The following is an 8,332-nucleotide window of genomic DNA, read 5'->3' as shown; positions in this document are numbered from 1 at the left end:
TCTACACCTGGTACACCAGTATCTCCAGGTCAACCTGGTCAACTAGGGGAAACTTCTACCGCTAGCACACCAGAATCTCCAGGTCATCCTGGTCAATCAGGGCAAACCTCTACTCCTAGCGCACCAGTATCTCCAGGTCAACCAGGGGAATCTTCAACATCTGGCACACCAGTATCTCCAGGACAACCTGGTCAATCAGGGGAAACCTCTACACCTGGTACACCAGTATCTCCAGGTCAACCTGGTCAACTAGGGGAAACTTCTACCGCTAGCACACCAGAATCTCCAGGTCATCCTGGTCAATCAGGGCAAACCTCTACTCCTAGCGCACCAGTATCTCCAGGTCAACCAGGGGAAGCCTCTACATCTGGCACACCAACATCTCCAGGTCAAACTGAACAACCAGGTGAAACTTCTACATCTGGCACACCAGTATCTCCAGGTCAGCCTGGTCAGCCAGGGGAACCTTCTACATCTGGCACACCAGTATCTCCAGTCCAACCAGGGGAAACCTCTACACCTGGCACACCAGTATCTCCAGGTCAACCAGGGGAAACTTCTACACCTGGCACACCAGTATCTCCAGGTCAACCAGGGGATACCTCTTCTCCTGGTACATCAGTATCTCCAAGTCAGCCTGGTCAACCAGGGGAATCTTCTACACCTGGCACACCAGTATCTCCAGGTCAACCAGGGGAAACCTCTACACCTGGCACACCAATATCTCCAGGTCAACCAGGGGAACCTTCAACATCTGGAACACCAGTATCTCCAGGACAACCTGGTCAACAAGGGGAAACCTCTACACCTGGCACACCAGTATCTCCAGGTCAACCAGGGGAATCTTCAACATCTGGCACACCAGTATCTCCAGGACAACCTGGTCAATCAGGGGAAACCTCTACACCTGGCACACCAGTATCTCCAGGTCAACTAGGGGAAACCTCTACACCTGGCACACCAATATCTCCAGGTCAACCTGGTGAATCTTCTACACCTGGCACACCAGTATCTCCAGGTCAACCAGGGGAATCTTCAACATCTGGCACACCAGTATCTCCAGGACAACCTGGTCAATCAGGGGAAACCTCTACACCTGGTACACCAGTATCTCCAGGTCAACCTGGTCAACTAGGGGAAACTTCTACCGCTAGCACACCAGAATCTCCAGGTCATCCTGGTCAATCAGGGCAAACCTCTACTCCTAGCGCACCAGTATCTCCAGGTCAACCAGGGGAAGCCTCTACATCTGGCACACCAACATCTCCAGGTCAAACTGAACAACCAGGTGAAACTTCTACATCTGGCACACCAGTATCTCCAGGTCAGCCTGGTCAGCCAGGGGAACCTTCTACATCTGGCACACCAGTATCTCCAGTCCAACCAGGGGAAACCTCTACACCTGGCACACCAGTATCTCCAGGTCAACCAGGGGAAACTTCTACACCTGGCACACCAGTATCTCCAGGTCAACCAGGGGATACCTCTTCTCCTGGTACATCAGTATCTCCAAGTCAGCCTGGTCAACCAGGGGAATCTTCTACACCTGGCACACCAGTATCTCCAGGTCAACCAGGGGAAACCTCTACACCTGGCACACCAATATCTCCAGGTCAACCAGGGGAACCTTCAACATCTGGAACACCAGTATCTCCAGGACAACCTGGTCAACAAGGGGAAACCTCTACACCTGGCACACCAGTATCTCCAGGTCAACAAGGGGATACATCTTCTCCAGGTACACCAGTATCTCCAGGTCAGCCTGGTCAACCAGGGGAATCTTCTACACCTAGCACACCAATATCTCCAGGTCAACCTGGTCTACCAGGGGAACTTTCTACACCTGGCACACCAGAATCTCCAGGTCAACCTGGTCAACCAGGAGAAACCTCTACATCTGGCACACTGGGAAACCTCTACACCTGGCACACCAGTATCTCCAGGTCAACAAGGGGATACATCTTCTCCAGGTACACCAGTATCTCCAGGTCAGCCTGGTCAACCAGGGGAATCTTCTACACCTAGCACACCAATATCTCCAGGTCAACCTGGTCTACCAGGGGAACTTTCTACACCTGGCACACCAGAATCTCCAGGTCAACCTGGTCAACCAGGAGAAACCTCTACATCTGGCACACCCATATCTCCAGGTCAACCAGGAGAAACATCCACACCTGGCACACCAGTATCTCCGGGTAAACCTGGTGAATCAGGGGAAACCTCTACACCTGGCATACCAGTATCTCCAGGCCAACCAGCAGAAACATCTACACCAGGTATACCAGTATCTCCAGGTCAACCAGGGCAAACCTCTACACCTGGCATACCAGTAACCCCTACCACATCTTCCAGCTGCCCAATTCTGAGACAAACTGAATGTCGCTGGACAGATTGGATAAACGCAGATAAGCCATCTTCTGGTATAGATGGTGAAGAAAAAGAGAATGGAGAGAACCTTCGAGCTTTTGAAATTGATGTTTGTACCAAAGCTGAAATAGAAAATAACATTGAGTGCAAAGCTGTTACAGCCACAGGCTTGGGTTATCAAAATATTCACCAGATAGTAACATGCAATGTGAAGGATGGGTTACACTGCAGGAATAAGGATCAAATAAGTGAAGACAAACAATGTGTAGACCATGCAATACGATATGAATGTTGCTCCATAACATTTATCAAAGCTTGTGGTGAAATATCCACATCTCCTTCAGGAACATTACCTACAGAGGGTATTCCTGGTACCACGCCAACGGAAACATCTCCTGGAGAGACTTCTGGAACAACTGGGCAGCTAACAGGTTCTACACCTCATAGTACTATTTCCTCATCACCTAGCAGTAGTTCTGAAATAATATCAACAACCGGTTTACCAACAATAAGACCTCCATCATCTCCTGGATCTCCACCACCTTCTGGCAGTGCAGTAGTCTGCTTCTGTCAAGTAAGAAACACATTTTACAGTCCAGGTAAGGGTCAGCTAGTCTTTTACCAGATGAACTTTAAAACTATGCATAATTTAATTTCCTTAAAAAGAAATAATAGAAAAGAAACAAGTATTTTAAAATATTTCCTCTATCACAAACTAAACCCTTAAAGAAAACCCTTTCCCTGAGAGAAAACTGCCATTGCTAAATTCTAGTTCTGCAGATGCTAGTTGCCTTGATTTCATGCTAATCTGGCTTCAGTAGTTTGAGTCACAGACGTGGAACAAGCATGCAGTTAAGGACATTTCCAGTCTGCTTGGTGCAAGGTCAATGATTCAGATAGGAATGAAGACAGTGGTTAGCAAAGCAGCTAGGATATTAGCATTTTCAGAAAGTGGCTAGCAATGACAGTTCCCATGTGTCTTTTAGGAATAGTTTGCTTTAAAGCACAAAATAATCTTAGATACAATTTCACTTGATGAAAACGAATTTCTCATTGCTGAATATGTATGTGAAAGAACCTATATAAATACAAAACTTGAGATACAATATCAGGGCCATAGGAAGGGTGAGGCGAGTGAGGCACTCGCTTTGGGCGCAGCTGCAAGGGGGCGCAGCTGGGGTCGGACTTTGGGGTGTGCGAGCACAGGGCACAATGGCAAGGGGGCACAAGGCAGCCAACAAAGGCAAGCCTTAGGGCGGTAGGTAGTATAGGGTCAGCACAGCCTACAGCTGCTTCTTGAATACCCACTGCTCTCCCCCGCCTGTATGGGCAGAGGCAGAAATGGAGGCAGAATGGCCGAGTGGCAGGAGTCAGATGCTCGGCCAGTATCTGACAGCTGGCGGCTCTCTCCGTCCTCACCGCTCGGCCATCCTGGATGACAGCTCCCTCCCCCCTCCACATTGCTCCCAGTTCTCTCTGTGAACTATAAAAACCCTCTGCCTATGTTATTGCAAAGAGGAGATGTTTTGTAGTCCCAACCTACTTCCTTTCTTAATGGGACAACACTCCTCCATAGATACAATTTATTGAGTGAGCTTTGTCATGCTAGGACAGGAAGTGTGTAACTGGCAGAATCACCAGGTGAAAATAAAGGAAAAAAGTTCCAAAACAAGAAAACAAATGAATCCACCAGATCTAAGGACTGATAAGCTGCAATATAGTGTATATTACATTTCTGTTTCTAATTTTGGTTTAAATACACTTTAAAGGAGAACTACGGGGTAAGTGTTTTTCCAAAGCTCAGTATACCGCGAGCTACAGCAACAGCTCGCGGTATACTGAGACCGCCATAGCCGGGACGGATCCCCGACATTACTGTCGAGATCCACCCAGCTGCATGATTGACATCTGGCTCTGCCTATCTAGAGGCAGAGTCAGCTGTACCCGCCCCCTCCCCCATCCGTTCCTCCAGTCAGTGCTGGAGGATCGGACAGGGGAGGGGGGAATCCCTGCAGGAAGCTGTGAGTGACAGTCACGGCTCTCTGTAGGGACAGGATCGAGAAGTGAGCGAGCGATGGTATGTGTTCGCTCACTTCCCGATCTATTGAGCCGACGTGTGACAGTTTCATTGTCACACGTCGTCTCGAACTATGAGGCTGAGTGATTTTCACTCACCTCATAGTTCTCCTTTAAGTTAAAATGCACAAAAATTGAACATCATGAACAGACACAACAGTTTCCCTATCAGGGTAAGCTATCTACTCTGTTAATGCTGGTCCTTTTGATCTGTACTTAAAATGAAATATATGAGAGTATTTCTCTTCTTATGACTATTTCTTTGTGTGATCTAGGTGAAATCATCTATACTAAATACGACAAGGATGACTGTAAATTTCATGCAGTATGTGGCTCATCATGTAAAATGGAATGGTATGTAGGTGACTGTAAACCTACAACAATACCTCACTCAGGGGAATCTTCTACCACTGCACCACCTATTACTGTTATATTGGATGTTCCAGGTCAACCAGGGGAATCTTCAACATCTGGCACACCAGTATCTCCAGGACAACCTGGTCAATCAGGGGAAACCTCTACACCTGGCACACCAGTATCTCCAGGTCAACTAGGGGAAACCTCTACACCTGGCACACCAATATCTCCAGGTCAACCTGGTGAATCTTCTACACCTGGCACACCAGTATCTCCAGGTCAACCAGGGGAATCTTCAACATCTGGCACACCAGTATCTCCAGGACAACCTGGTCAATCAGGGGAAACCTCTACACCTGGTACACCAGTATCTCCAGGTCAACCTGGTCAACTAGGGGAAACTTCTACCGCTAGCACACCAGAATCTCCAGGTCATCCTGGTCAATCAGGGCAAACCTCTACTCCTAGCGCACCAGTATCTCCAGGTCAACCAGGGGAAGCCTCTACATCTGGCACACCAACATCTCCAGGTCAAACTGAACAACCAGGTGAAACTTCTACATCTGGCACACCAGTATCTCCAGGTCAGCCTGGTCAGCCAGGGGAACCTTCTACATCTGGCACACCAGTATCTCCAGTCCAACCAGGGGAAACCTCTACACCTGGCACACCAGTATCTCCAGGTCAACCAGGGGAAACTTCTACACCTGGCACACCAGTATCTCCAGGTCAACCAGGGGATACCTCTTCTCCTGGTACATCAGTATCTCCAAGTCAGCCTGGTCAACCAGGGGAATCTTCTACACCTGGCACACCAGTATCTCCAGGTCAACCAGGGGAAACCTCTACACCTGGCACACCAATATCTCCAGGTCAACCAGGGGAACCTTCAACATCTGGAACACCAGTATCTCCAGGACAACCTGGTCAACAAGGGGAAACCTCTACACCTGGCACACCAGTATCTCCAGGTCAACAAGGGGATACATCTTCTCCAGGTACACCAGTATCTCCAGGTCAGCCTGGTCAACCAGGGGAATCTTCTACACCTAGCACACCAATATCTCCAGGTCAACCTGGTCTACCAGGGGAACTTTCTACACCTGGCACACCAGAATCTCCAGGTCAACCTGGTCAACCAGGAGAAACCTCTACATCTGGCACACCCATATCTCCAGGTCAACCAGGAGAAACATCCACACCTGGCACACCAGTATCTCCGGGTAAACCTGGTGAATCAGGGGAAACCTCTACACCTGGCATACCAGTATCTCCAGGCCAACCAGCAGAAACATCTACACCAGGTATACCAGTATCTCCAGGTCAACCAGGGCAAACCTCTACACCTGGCATACCAGTAACCCCTACCACATCTTCCAGCTGCCCAATTCTGAGACAAACTGAATGTCGCTGGACAGATTGGATAAACGCAGATAAGCCATCTTCTGGTATAGATGGTGAAGAAAAAGAGAATGGAGAGAACCTTCGAGCTTTTGAAATTGATGTTTGTACCAAAGCTGAAATAGAAAATAACATTGAGTGCAAAGCTGTTACAGCCACAGGCTTGGGTTATCAAAATATTCACCAGATAGTAACATGCAATGTGAAGGATGGGTTACACTGCAGGAATAAGGATCAAATAAGTGAAGACAAACAATGTGTAGACCATGCAATACGATATGAATGTTGCTCCATAACATTTATCAAAGCTTGTGGTGAAATATCCACATCTCCTTCAGGAACATTACCTACAGAGGGTATTCCTGGTACCACGCCAACGGAAACATCTCCTGGAGAGACTTCTGGAACAACTGGGCAGCTAACAGGTTCTACACCTCATAGTACTATTTCCTCATCACCTAGCAGTAGTTCTGAAATAATATCAACAACCGGTTTACCAACAATAAGACCTCCATCATCTCCTGGATCTCCACCACCTTCTGGCAGTGCAGTAGTCTGCTTCTGTCAAGTAAGAAACACATTTTACAGTCCAGGTAAGGGTCAGCTAGTCTTTTACCAGATGAACTTTAAAACTATGCATAATTTAATTTCCTTAAAAAGAAATAATAGAAAAGAAACAAGTATTTTAAAATATTTCCTCTATCACAAACTAAACCCTTAAAGAAAACCCTTTCCCTGAGAGAAAACTGCCATTGCTAAATTCTAGTTCTGCAGATGCTAGTTGCCTTGATTTCATGCTAATCTGGCTTCAGTAGTTTGAGTCACAGACGTGGAACAAGCATGCAGTTAAGGACATTTCCAGTCTGCTTGGTGCAAGGTCAATGATTCAGATAGGAATGAAGACAGTGGTTAGCAAAGCAGCTAGGATATTAGCATTTTCAGAAAGTGGCTAGCAATGACAGTTCCCATGTGTCTTTTAGGAATAGTTTGCTTTAAAGCACAAAATAATCTTAGATACAATTTCACTTGATGAAAACGAATTTCTCATTGCTGAATATGTATGTGAAAGAACCTATATAAATACAAAACTTGAGATACAATATCAGGGCCATAGGAAGGGTGAGGCGAGTGAGGCACTCGCTTTGGGCGCAGCTGCAAGGGGGCGCAGCTGGGGTCGGACTTTGGGGTGTGCGAGCACAGGGCACAATGGCAAGGGGGCACAAGGCAGCCAACAAAGGCAAGCCTTAGGGCGGTAGGTAGTATAGGGTCAGCACAGCCTACAGCTGCTTCTTGAATACCCACTGCTCTCCCCCGCCTGTATGGGCAGAGGCAGAAATGGAGGCAGAATGGCCGAGTGGCAGGAGTCAGATGCTCGGCCAGTATCTGACAGCTGGCGGCTCTCTCCGTCCTCACCGCTCGGCCATCCTGGATGACAGCTCCCTCCCCCCTCCACATTGCTCCCAGTTCTCTCTGTGAACTATAAAAACCCTCTGCCTATGTTATTGCAAAGAGGAGATGTTTTGTAGTCCCAACCTACTTCCTTTCTTAATGGGACAACACTCCTCCATAGATACAATTTATTGAGTGAGCTTTGTCATGCTAGGACAGGAAGTGTGTAACTGGCAGAATCACCAGGTGAAAATAAAGGAAAAAAGTTCCAAAACAAGAAAACAAATGAATCCACCAGATCTAAGGACTGATAAGCTGCAATATAGTGTATATTACATTTCTGTTTCTAATTTTGGTTTAAATACACTTTAAAGGAGAACTACGGGGTAAGTGTTTTTCCAAAGCTCAGTATACCGCGAGCTACAGCAACAGCTCGCGGTATACTGAGACCGCCATAGCCGGGACGGATCCCCGACATTACTGTCGAGATCCACCCAGCTGCATGATTGACATCTGGCTCTGCCTATCTAGAGGCAGAGTCAGCTGTACCCGCCCCCTCCCCCATCCGTTCCTCCAGTCAGTGCTGGAGGATCGGACAGGGGAGGGGGGAATCCCTGCAGGAAGCTGTGAGTGACAGTCACGGCTCTCTGTAGGGACAGGATCGAGAAGTGAGCGAGCGATGGTATGTGTTCGCTCACTTCCCGATCTATTGAGCCGACGTGTGACAGTTTCATTGTCACAC

At 47.8% G+C, this 8,332-nt stretch overlaps 1 pseudogene; it reads right to left on the bottom strand.

The window, feature by feature from the left end:
• Positions 1-641: 641 nt before the first annotated feature.
• On the bottom strand, positions 642-2,235 carry LOC108790983 (annotated as a pseudogene).
• Positions 2,236-8,332: the final 6,097 nt, after the last annotated feature.

This window comes from Nanorana parkeri, unplaced genomic scaffold (assembly GCF_000935625.1).
Source record: "Nanorana parkeri isolate BGI_ZX_2015 unplaced genomic scaffold, ASM93562v1 scaffold518, whole genome shotgun sequence".
Classification (NCBI taxonomy): Eukaryota; Metazoa; Chordata; class Amphibia; order Anura; family Dicroglossidae; genus Nanorana; species Nanorana parkeri.
The sequence above is the reverse complement of the archived record's forward strand: the minus strand, read 5'-3'. Positions and strand labels throughout refer to the sequence as shown.